The sequence below is a fragment of the Oncorhynchus kisutch genome, linkage group LG3 (assembly GCF_002021735.2).
Source record: "Oncorhynchus kisutch isolate 150728-3 linkage group LG3, Okis_V2, whole genome shotgun sequence".
NCBI lineage: Eukaryota > Metazoa > Chordata > Actinopteri > Salmoniformes > Salmonidae > Oncorhynchus > Oncorhynchus kisutch.
The window spans coordinates 27,643,013-27,655,948 of record NC_034176.2 but is presented as its reverse complement, the minus strand read 5'-3'; the positions used below and the strand labels follow the sequence as shown (position 1 = coordinate 27,655,948).

At 43.1% G+C, this 12,936-nt stretch overlaps 1 pseudogene; it reads right to left on the bottom strand.

The window, feature by feature from the left end:
• LOC109879402 (bridging integrator 3-like) overlaps nt 1-12,936 on the bottom strand; it is a 51,828-nt pseudogene that overhangs the window by 19,728 nt on the left and 19,164 nt on the right.

Below are 12,936 nucleotides of genomic sequence, written 5' to 3'. Positions count from 1 at the left end.
TAAGTACATGGGAATTTACATTTTCCTCTGTTTTACATATTCACACCATCCCCCCCTCCCTGGGAGAGAGAAAAGTCTGGAGCTGCGCTGCTGCTGAGGTGAGTGCATGCAGTAAGCGGGGAGAACAACAACAGCACATTTGCTTAAGCATGCTGGTGCCCTCTACCCTTTGCCCCTTCTCACAGAGGAGGGGGGGGGGGGGGGCAGGACTATTCCACTGAGGCCCAGCAGTGCCTGGGGCCAGCGCTCTAGCAGCAGTCTCCATGAGTGAGTCACGGGGCAGAGGCCATCCCGGCACACAGGCCTCCCAAAAATACACGCAGATCGCAGAGGAAATCAATATCCCTCCAAACGGAGCATCCTCTACTGCTCAGCCGCCATTTTCACTGGGGCTCGGCTTCAGCAGCAGTGTGCCGGGGGGGCTGTGCGCCCTCCTCAGCCCCAGAAATAAACACACAGGCCTGGGCCACTGCTGCCTTCATTATCCCTGCACATTTTATCTGCTCGCTCTCTCACTCACAGCCCCGCGGCAGAACATCTTCTCTCAACACCAAAGAGAGCAAAGGGTGGTTGCTTTTGTGTCTGTTTGCTTGAGCAGTTGAGTTGTTGGTGGTGCCGTCAGAAGGAAGGAACAGCCAGCTTGGAGGGAGAGCTGGTGGAGTATGATTCTGGAGAGCTGCGCTGGGCTTTAACAACTCTGGACTCCTGAGGTGATATTCAAAAAAATATTAAAGCAACTGACCAACCAAGGGCCTAGAAACGCTTTGCTTGTGCGTCAGCTCTCAACCAGTTAACCGAATGCCAAGCTATGCGGCTCCGAGAGACATACTGTAGCAGAACACGGCCATGTCAAACATCTTATCGACTGAGACTGTCTGAAAAGGAGGCCTCTAAACTCAAGCACCAACTTGTGATAACAGAAGGGTTGCATGTCAAAATACTGTGAAGGCCACCTAACTACCAGGCTCAATATAATGGAGAGTAATGTATTTTGGTTTTTGTATTTTATAACTTATGATGACTGCTTCACTTCCATAAGTAAGAAGGTATACTTGGCTCCATGCTGCCTGGCTGGAGAACTGTCCAGTAGACCATGGCCATGGAGCCAAGCAGGGAAATTATACCCTATGCAGCCAGCCAACGCCTCCAATCCTACGCACTGTACAGCAAACCTGCACCTTTGTTACGGACCTGCAAAACGCCAGTGATGTAAAAATACAATACCACATAGACATCTTGCTGTTCCTGACCATATGACTCAAAGCAGCTCAAAACCGATTCGAGATGATTTTGAAAGCTCAAGTAGAGTCCAGCAAGATGAGTGCTGTGTAGTGCAGAGCTGGCCTCCCATATTTGTCCGAGGTGAAGGTTACAAGGGTTATTAGCATAGCCAGAGGGAAGAGGACTCAGAGGAGAACAGTAAGAGATGTTAACTACACTTCAGGGTTCTGACACACTGTTTAACTAAGAGGGAAGTGGAGAAGGAAAGAGAAAAGCAGACTGAAAATGGATAATCACAAATACATTTGCCTTGGACATTTTCATAGAAATGGGGTAGAGAATATTGACTACTCTTCATCTTTTGCAAGGGTTCCAGATTTTAAGGGGAGAATAACTCTTGTTCTGATGTAAAAATGTTACTCATTTCCAATCTTCAGAAGAATGAGAAGACATTTCATCTTAAATACAGTCAAAATGGAAGGACTGGTCTTGGCAGACCACCAAGCCAAACTCTTGAAAAGACCTACCATAGGTCACAAGCTGTGAACCACAAGCACAGTCACCACACATCTTTGTCCAGTCATTCCAAATGGCTACTGTAAAACTTGATCTGAGCACACTGTGTGTTTTACGTCCAGTCTTTGCTGGAAGAATGCCTGAATGCCTTGTTGAGTGCTTGAAAGGAATTCACAGAGATCTTCAGAATATGTACAGAGAGGGACATTGTTACTCAAGGTAAGGCCACAAGACACATAAAAGGACGCTGGGAAAACCAGTCTAAAGCACACTCATGGAAAAAGCACTCTTCTAAAATTGTAGTAGAATCAGGTCTTGTACATATTTGTTTTTCTGCATTCTTGATGATCAGTGTGATTCCCTGTTGACTTCTCTCTCTTAACAGAGATGTCTCTCACAGTGCAATGCCCTGAAGAAACACACATGCAATGCCATCCCTATGATTACCTGCAGCGATGATTTTAATCAAATATGTGATGTACACATGGCAAATAATATAAAGGAGCTGAGAACAGAAGCAGCATTCCTCACATAGAGATACTGTGGAAGATCATGCAGAGAACAAATCCCATTAAAACAGCCTGTGACATTTCCAAGTGAAGCTATTCCATAGTACGAGTTATTTTAAACACTAGTGAGTCACAAATGCATCCGATCTACAGCTCTCTGATATTCGACAAAGACGAGCAGCTAATAGACCAGTGTGCTGCTGGAGACGCTCTCAAAAGAAGACAAGATAAGAAAAGAGATCCTGAGTGAGTTTTTTCTTCTCGTTCACACAATATTGACAAAGATGAAAATACACTTAGGAAAACCAAACCCTTTTGGTTTCAGCCGTTTGAGTGTTTGAAGAGAGGGGAGCGTATGAGGCATACCTGTCAGAATTCTGAATCAAATGCTCATAGGTAGAGCTGTGAAAGCTAGGCTGGGGGAGGGTTTCTTCTACCATTGTATAGGCCCCCTGCCTAAAAGAGTATACAGTTTATTGGCCCCCTGCCTAGAAGAGTATATTGTATATTTTGGTTTCAATAGACAATTTCGATGCAAGAGGACCTGACCTAGATGTTGCTCTGGGGTTTTTGCAATTGCACCCCACCTGGAAAATAATCTAGGGGAACGACACGGCTGTGGTGTGAGGCTGAGGAAGAGCACAGACAGTACCTGACCTTCTCCTGATTGAAGGAGTCCATCCTCTCATGGCTGTGTCCAGAGCAGTCATGGACTCCAGAAAAGCCTGGTCCTGTACACACAGTGGGTTACTGAGCAAGTCCCCTGAGATCTTCACTGCTGCCTTGGACATGGCTGAGAGACAAATATAGAACACGAAAGGAATATTGTTATTAATTACCATGTTAAAACTGAGCCTGAGAAGGGAAAGGAGGGAGGGAAATGATTTTTTAAATTTTTTAAACGCCATAACCAAATAGATATGGCGGAACGGAGAAACATCACCATGCCAACATACAATCTGTGTTATTAATTGTTGGACTGGTTTGACTATTTGGCCCAGACATGGGGTGGCAGGGTAGCCTAGTGGTTAGAGTGTTGGGCTAGTAACCAGAAGGTTGCAAGTTCAAATCCCCAAGCTGACAAGGTTCAAATCTGTCATTCTGCCCCTGAACAGGCAGTTAACCCACTGTTCCTAGGCAGTCATTGAAAATAAGAATTTGTTCTTAACTGACTTGCCTAGTTAAATAAAAGGTCAAATAAAAAATGCTTGGTGGGCATGGCTAGCACTATGCCAAGACTGACACAGCGGGAGGGGTTCAAAAGTTTGAGCTTTTCGTGTAATAAACTAAAAGGAAAAGTAGGATAGAGCAGCACAGCATCAGTTGAGGGTGTGGTGGGCTCAGCTGCTCTCATGAATATTCACAAAAGCACTGGGAATCTGTGCAAATGTTTCTACAGTGCCAGCGCCAATTACTGTTAATCTGCACCCTTGACACTTTATCTTTAGACCTAGAGTGCATATCGAATCACAGCATCACAATCAAAATAAATGAGCTGCACTGGGGACAGAAAAGAAGTTGATAAGGCAGGAAGTAAAAAAAGAAAAACATCAGATTCAACGTAGGACTCATTCAAACACTCTTAGGATCAGGTAAAGAGCCATTTACTGTCAATCAAACATATGCAGGTGGAGTTTCTGGTTTTGTAATAACAGGTTGAGCCTGCCCTAACCTGGCATTCACATGATAATGTCTATGTGGGTAAAACAAGCCACGTTGATTTAGTGGTTATGAAACGGACTAAAAGGCCCTTTCTCACCAAGTTCTTTATTTTTGTCTGAATAATTTAGACGGAAAAAAATAAATAGAGCACGTGCTGTTTATGACACCTTTCACATTAATTGCGAAATATCCTGCCGTAATCAGTCAATTATTTAGTTTTGGCCCAGGTTCGATTTTTGCGTCTTTTCGCAAGTGAAAATAAACTGTTGACCAATAGAAATTGTTATCTGGGATACTCCCACTGACACGCCGCGCACTACCCCTGACAGGTCGGTGTTCTTCGTGCGAATTAATTCATTTATATTTGTCTGTTTTTTTGCGTTTACAATGAATCAATGATGCAATGTATCAATTTAGCCAACGTGATCACATCACACCAGAGCTACATGTCACTCTCGCCATTAAAACTTCTCCGCCAGTTCATTGCCAACGCTGTAACCTATTTCATTGTCATTCAGCAAGCAAGAGGATCGATCGATGCTTCTCTTCTCAAATAGGCCTATTAGTTTAACCCCCTAGAGTCAATGTCCGCGCCCCTGCGAAAATACAATTAGCATAATAAAAATAGCTTGAAATATATTTGAAACAATATTGTTGTTCATTGTCTATCTATAAGTTACTCGTTCGAGACCTAGAGGGGAAAGAAATATGCCAGTGGCTTTGCTAGCAGAGATACGTGAATTGCGCAAGAAGGGAACAGTGAAGACGAAGTTAGAAGTTAATATATTAACGAATCATTCATATAGCCTATATATTAGGCTATGTATTATAGGCCTGCTAAAGTGTGATATAGACAACCCTAAAATACAGACCAAAAAAGATCTGCTGGAATTTACCCTTTGCGAAGTTTTTGCGAAGATTTAGCACTCACTCAAAATAAAATGTAGGCCTAGTGTAAACATAATCACCCGTTGCATCACTAAAATTGATCAACGGCTGTTTGGCTATGGACAGGTTGTGTGCATGTGTTCCTATTTTATAATGGTTGTCATTTTAATCCTGATATAGCCTAGGCTTATATCACAGCTGTCTCGATATCTACCCCTTACAACTTTCATCAAATGATATGATAGGCTACGTTGATTTAGCATTATCCTTTAATGTAGAGTGGTTTTTGATATCCTACAGAAAGGATTTAAAGACAATGTTTTTAATACGTTTTGTTTTGGGGAAAGGAGAACTGTGATTTGCATATGTGTCTGTGGGATGCGCTGCAGGCTGCTTTGATTGACGGGTCCTTTTAGGTGGGTGGGTATGCGTGTATGAGTTCGCTAATTATCCATGTCCATTCAGGAAGTTTCCTAAAATAGGTCTAGCCTGTCTGGACTTCACCTCTTTAATCAGATAGTTTTCTTTCTATTGGCAGCAAGCATCATGGTCAGTTTATGTGTGTGGAATGACGACAGTTCCCAGTTTTGCTTTTAACTGAATGAATCGCAGCCAAGCTGAACAACATATTGCCACTGATAATGACTGCGGCATTGTTGGTGGCGTTATGCATTTTTTCCCCGAAAAAGTAGAGGGTAAAACGTATTGGCTAGCGTGTCAAAATCGGATTGTGTATTTCTTCTGAATTCGGACAAAAAGATTGCACTGCAGTTAGTGAGCAAAGATCTTAAACATGGTTGTGAAGCTACAGAAAGTCTAACTGTTAAATTCCATTGTATCAGGTAATGAATAAACCGTTTGTGTTGCCAATGGAGAACTTGACTCAGCTTTTCTGCTTGCAGTCAAACAGATTGAAAAAAATGGCTCGTGGCCAGTGATATACCGACTCAGTAAAGATTTCTCTCTAAAGGCTTATGGACTTGCCTCAGAAGAGCCCACAATTTCATCGTCTTACTTTAAATAGACTAGACAAATGATTGTGTTATGAAAAGCTGTGTGGAGCCTACTGTGTGCTAACATATTGTGCAGGCAGGTCTACTCTTTGTTTGGTTGCTGTTGGTGGAGAAAGGACCTGTGCAACAGATGGAATCCATTAATTCTAATGAGACATTGACAGCTCTGATACTTTGATGAGGCATCATCCCATATTCCAGAGCACAAAGCAGAGGAAATGAAGCCCCACACTCCCCCAGCCTTCCCCTCTCCACCCTCAGAGTAGCTATCTACCAGGGGCACATTCTGCTACTGCTCCTCCCAAAGATACCCATTTCCATCTCCAAAAGAGCCAACCAAAAATATAGATTTCTTCTGCGCAGAAATACACAAGCTATGAGTAGGAAGCATGTGAGAAATGTTGCTAATCTTTAAGGGCTACTGAATAAAACCTCACATTCAAAAAATGTGCATAACAAAATTGCATAACAGACATGCCCCTGAAAAACCTGACAGGGACAACAATTAAGGCATCAGTAAATGTATGCCTAGCGTGTGAAAGAGATGAATGAGAGCAAGTTAATGACAAAGGAGATTTGTACATAAAAGAAAAGATGATCAGTGGGAAATCAATGTTTTGGCCAAAATACACAACACTGGGTCAACAACAAACCTATATCAGCCTCTGTGCTTTTCTTCATGTCTTTGTGGAGCTTCTTTGTCTGATCTTCCAACCTGTAAAGGAAGGGAATTTTTTTTCAGGTGTACCTTGGATATCACAATAATACAACATATGACATTTGGTAAGCATCTGTCCAAGTACAGTTGGGCATCAACAGAGCAAATTGACAGTAGGATCATGTTTTTACATTTAGCAGCTAGAGTAGGGAGAGAGGGAGAGTACTGAAAAAGGGTGGACTGTCCATCCTGATCAAACCCCTCTAATCTCTATAAAGCATTCACTGACACAGTCTTAAATGGGATATCTCAGTCCAGCCAGCATGTTACAAATAAACACCTACAAGTCACTATGGACTGGGACATTCAATAGGATTACAAAAATGCATTGATTTAATATAAAACACATTATTATGACTTCCCTTTTGCTAATTAAAAATACTAGGATTGCTTTTTGTTACCGTCAACTAAATTCTGGCATAAAAGCATTTATGTCTTCAATCATCCCTCTGCATTCATTTAAATGATGGGTGTTAAAATGGCAATTACGAGACTACGGAGGCTGAATCGTGTGCCGTTCATTATATCAATTAAGGGAAACGAGGGGCTGTTTAGCAACTCCCAGGAGAATGCTGTCACATCAGTTTTCAGGGTTTCATTAAGGGAGGGGGGAGGAGAATGGGGACTGAAAAAACAACAGTTTTCCTATTTCCATCTTTATTCTCCAAACTGTGTAAACTGACGGGAGGCAGGAGAATACGAGGGCTGAGGAGGGCTCTTCTGGATGTGGGCCAGAAGTCCGTTTCTACAAGGTGTTAATGGAGGCCTGCTGGAGCAGCTGCTACTCCTCGCTCCTGTGTGCCCCAACAGTTTGCCCTTTACTGCCGCCAACAGCCAGCCTCTCTACACTCCCAGATGCTGCGGTATAATGCCGTAGGAGTATGGATTTAGAAGCTGATCTCAGGTAGACAAATACTGCAATGGGATTATAGATGCTAGACTTACTGTGGAAGGCATTGGATGATGAAATAATTTGCTAAATTTGACCCGACCTGTCTTTCAAATGACACTAGGTATATTTCCACACAAATTAATAGATTATTGAATTCAACAACAGTTCAAAGAGCTAGATGGCAGATTTATATTCACTAAGAGTTAACGATATGTAACAGAGGGGAGTGCTAAGACGTCTGTACATGCCTGCTCCTCTTACTCATCATGTGTAAGAAATGTGTATTGTGGTGCCATGTCTCCTACTCAACAAAGCCTAAATGTGAAGTGCTCTCACTCAGTCTGCAGGCCCCTCGGGGAGTCTCTTTAACCTCACACACAACAGGGGAGGGCCTCCTATGTGCTAGCTCACAGAAGGTCTTGGGCAAGAGAATGCTTCTCACACAAACCATCTACACTGAAGAAAAAGATAAATGCAACATGCAACAATGTCGAAGATTTTTACTGAGCTACAGTTCATATAAGGAAATCAGTTAATTTTAATTAATTAATTAGGCCCTAATCTATGGCTTTCACATGACTGGGAATACAGATATGCATCTGTTGGTCACAACTTTAAAAATAAAAATAAATAAAAACTAGGGGCTTGGATCAGAAAACCCGTCAGTATCTGATATGACCACTATTTGCCTCATGTAACGTGACATTTCTCCTTCACATAGAGTTGATCAGGCTGTTGATTGTGGAATGTTGTCCCACTCCTCTTCAATGGCTGAGCGAAGTTGCTGGATATTAGCGGGAACTGGAACACGCTGTCATACACGTAGATCCAGAGTCTCCCAAACATGCTTAATGGGTGACATATCTGGTGAGTATGCAGGCCGTGGAAGAACTGGGACATTTTCAGCTTCCAGAAGTTGTGTACTGATCCTTGCGACATGGGGCCGTGCATTATCATGCTGAAACATAAGGTGATGGCAGCGGATGAATGCCACCACAATTGGTTTCTGGATCTGGTCTCTGTATCTCTGTGCATTCAAATTTCCATTGATAAAATGCAATTGTGTTCATTGTCTATAGCTTATGCCTGCCCATACCATAACCCCACCGCCACCATGGGGCACTCTGTTCACAACGTTGACATCTGCACAATACATTTGAAACCGGGATTAATCCGTAAATAGCACACCTCCACTGAAGTCGGTCACAACGACGAACTGCAGTTAGGTCAAGACTCTGGCGAGGACGACGAGCATGCAGATGAGCTTCCCTGACAGTTTGTGCAGAGGTTTTTAGGGGGAAGGCAAACCCAGTTTCATCAGCTGTCTGGGTGGCTGGTCTCAGACGATCCCGCAGGTGAATAAGCCCGATGTGGAGATTCTGGGCTGGCGTAGCTACACGTGGTCTGCGGTTGTGAAGCCAGTTCAACGTACTGCCAAATTCTGTAAAACAGCATTGGCAGCTTATGGTAGAGAATTAATCAATTATCTGTCAACAGCTCAGGTAAACATTCCTGTAGTCAGCATGCCAATTGCATGCTCCCTCAAAACTTGAGACATCTGTGGCATTGCGTTGTGACAAAATTACATTTAATTGTGTCCTTTTGTCCCCAGCACAAGGTGTACCTGTGTAATGATCACGCTGTTTAATCCACTTCTTGATATGCTACATCTGTCAGGTGGATAGATTATTTTAGCAAAGCTGAAATGCTCACTAACAGGGATGCAAACAAATTTGTGCACAACATTTGAGAGAAATAAGCTTTTTGTGTGTATGGAAACAAGGGACCAACACTTCACATGTTGCGTTTATATTTCAGTTCAGTGCATATTGTGTAACCTAACTCACTTCAGCATTGGGTCAGAAGAGAGAGGTGAAAGATTCTAACATGGTATTTCCCATGAAAATAATTATTTCAAGGTTAAATGTTGAGGACAGGCATGTGTGTTCACCTCTAAAAATCTATGGAAAACTTACACTTAAAATAGCACTCGTTATATTTTCTAGTCTGTCAACTCCGGGTTCATCTGCAATGAGGGTTTTTGCTGCACTAATGATGCAGAGTCAATACATACAGTGTGGAAAACGGAGTACAAATGACAAATGAAGTCATCTCCAGCACAACAAGTGTCTACATATGTAAAAATGGCACATTTCTATGATTGGTGGTTAAAAAGAGAGAAAAAAGGTCTTAAAAATGCCTCTCTGTGACATCACATAGTATGATTAAAAGATAGCTATTTTTAAGGGTATTTTCTTGCTGCCCACAAATCTCATAGTATTTGAAGATCAGTTCATCGGGTAGAACTTAATGGGTTTTTTTCTACAAAATGTAGAAATGTGCCATTTTCACATATGTAGACACTGGTTTGGTGCTGGAGATAATGAATATGAGTTTGAAAAGAGGAGTTCCCCTTTAACATTAGTGGCAACAAACCTACTTTTGGAGCTTGTTATATTCTCATTCAAAGTCTCTTTCAACCTGTAAAAACACATTGAAACTCATTGTTAGATACAACATTGTCATCTTTGTGTTCATGTTTGTTCATTCAATGATGTTACCTTCGATTATGGTCCTAACATGTGCTTGATGAATACGGAATATCCCTACTATTGGAGAGCCAATAAAGCCATATCCTGAGCACAGCCTGGCTCCCCCTAATTTGCTTCATGTTGTTAGTTCTAAAGGTCTGGTTGACAGCCCCCACCCACCCCCTCCCTGCTCCTCCTCAGATCAGACTGGACTGATTGAACAGGCCAGCACTGGTTATGGAGGTAGCAGGGGTTCCTGTCTTGTGGTTCTGTGGGCTTCTGGATAAACAAATAAACAGTGAGGGAGGCAGCTGCCTGTCTGTCAGTGGAGGCAGGGTTGTCCACTGGGATCCCTGTACTGTAGCCCACTCCCTGGGTCTGGCCTGGGATGTCACAGGAAGCTGCCTGGGAGCCGGTTCTGACTGTCTGCCACTGCCGGACCACAGAGACAGACAGATTACTGTGGAAGTGGTTTTCCCCAAAGGAAGGCACCCACTCACCGGCACTTCAAGGCAGCCACCTCTGCCCCCTCACATGGTTTGGACAAATTGGCACCCCACAGGCCCATGCTCATTGATGAGAGTGCAGTCACTTGTCTGACGATTTGCTGTTGGTTACCTCTAGTACACTATGTTCATTTTGTGAATAGACTAGTATGCCTTATACAATAAAGATATTTAAGAAAACCAAAGAAACAAGTTAGAGATGCAGTTGGTTAGGATGAGGGACTTCATTTTGGGTTTCCTTCTTATCTTTAAACTGAAATTCTGATTACAGGCTCTTTTGGAGGTCAATGATTGGATGTAAAAGCTGTATAACTCTTGTCCATTCAGTTCTGAAAACAGCCATGCTGTGAGACCTGGAACATTGAGGTTTGTGTGATTCTCTCCACAGGCCAAACAGACATGAATTAACTCCTTCACTGTCCAGTGTGTGGACAGAGGTGCTCTGCTCTCCCAAAGTCTAAATCCAAGGTTTCAGAGAAAATATTGACAGGTTAAGACAAATGTCCTCTTCCATAGCCACCACAGGGCTTTGATCTTTTAGCATACAATTTGAACAACAAAATGCAACCAAATATTTGTATTAGTTGGGCCAGACTTAGCCTAGCCTTCCCCTATAAAAGAGGTAAAAATATCTAGCTTGTATTTCTGCAGTCTGAAAGTCTCTTACTCATCTGTAACAAAGTAAGGAGTCGTAAGATCCCAGTATGCTTCCATATACACTACATGGCCGAAAGTGTTTGGCCACCCCTTCAAATTAGTGGAATTGGCTATTTCAGCCACACCCGTTGCTGACCGGTGTACAACATCGAGCACACAGCCATGCAATCTCCATAGACAAACATTAGCAGTAGAATGGCCTTACTGAAGAGCTCAGTGACTTTCAACATGGCACAGTAATAGGATGCCACCTTTCCAACAAGTCAGTTCCTCAAATTTCTGCCCTGCTAGAGTTGCTCCGGTCAACTTTAAGTGCTGTTATTGTGAAGTGGAAACGTCTAGGAGCAACAATGGCTCAGCCACGAAGTGGTAGACCACCGAGTGCTGAAGCCTTAGCGCGTAACAATTCTCTCTCCACATTTGCAACACTCACTACCGAGTTTCAATCTGCCTCTGGAAGCAATGTCAGCACTGTTCGTTGGGAGCTTCATGAAATGGGCTTCTATGGCCAAGCAGCCGCACACAACACTAAGATCACCATGTGCAATGCTAAGCGTCGGCTGGAGTTGCCGCCATTGGAGCAGTAGAAACGTGTTCTCTGGAGTGATGAATCACGCTTCACCAGTTGGCAGTCCGACAGACAAACCTCGATTTGGCAGATGCCAGGAGAACGCTACCTGCCCCAATGCATAGTGCAAACTGTAAAGTTTGGTGGAGGAGGAAATAATGGTCTGGGGCTGTTTTTCATGGTTCGGGCTAGGCCTCAGTTTCAGTGAAGGGAAATCTTAGCGCTACAACATACAATGACATTCTAGACAATTCTGTGCTTCCAACTTTGTGGAAACAGTTTGGGGAAGGCCATTTTCTGTTTCAGCATGATAATGCCCTCGTGCACAAAACAAGCTTCATACAGAAATGGTTTGTTGAGATTAGTGTGGAAAAACTTGACTGGCCTGCATAGAGCCCTGACCTCAACCCCATCAAACACCTTTGGGATGAATTGGAACACCGACTGCAAGCTAAGCCTAATCACCCAACATCAGTACCCGCCCTCACTAATGCACTTGTGGCTGAATGGAAGCAAGTCCCCACAGCAATGTTCCAACATCTAGTCGAAAGCCTTCACAGAAGAGTGAAGGCTGTTATAGCAGCAAATGGGGGACCAACGCCATATTAATGTCCATGATTTTGGAATGAGATGTTCAATGAGCATCTGTCCACATATTTTTGGCCATGTAGTGTAACAACCATACAACAACACACTAAATAAAGCCTGGTAGCGAATGTCTAGTGAAATTAGACACTTAATTATGTATTGTCTAGTTTCCATAGGTGTTGCAACACAAATAATGAAGACCTTATGTTGGCACAGTCTTTTTTTGGGGGGGGGGACAGAAGACTGAACACTTACCGTTTTGGAAACAATCTGCTTTTTTGGTTGTCCAATCTTGAAGGGCATCCTAGAAGTAGAAAAAATTATAAATTGGTGGGACAGACCACATTCCGCACATCGCAAATACAATCTAACACATCCAAACAGGCATTTAACTGAAATGAGGCATTTTTAAGGGGCTGGCAGACAGGTACTCTGACTGGTAGGTAATAATGTGTTGCAAGGTGAGTACAAGTGAACAAGTGAATCCTTTAGCTCAGTCACAGCTAGCCAAATCCAAATGCTGTTAACCCCTGGCCTTCTGGAGTGTGCTTCAGGAGCCCTGTGCATTGACTTCCTGTCATCACACGCCACATCTGGCTTCCATTACTGGTGGATATCACTAATTAGAAGTGGCTGTCCCCTCTGCTCTGTGTGGCTTCCCCCCCCC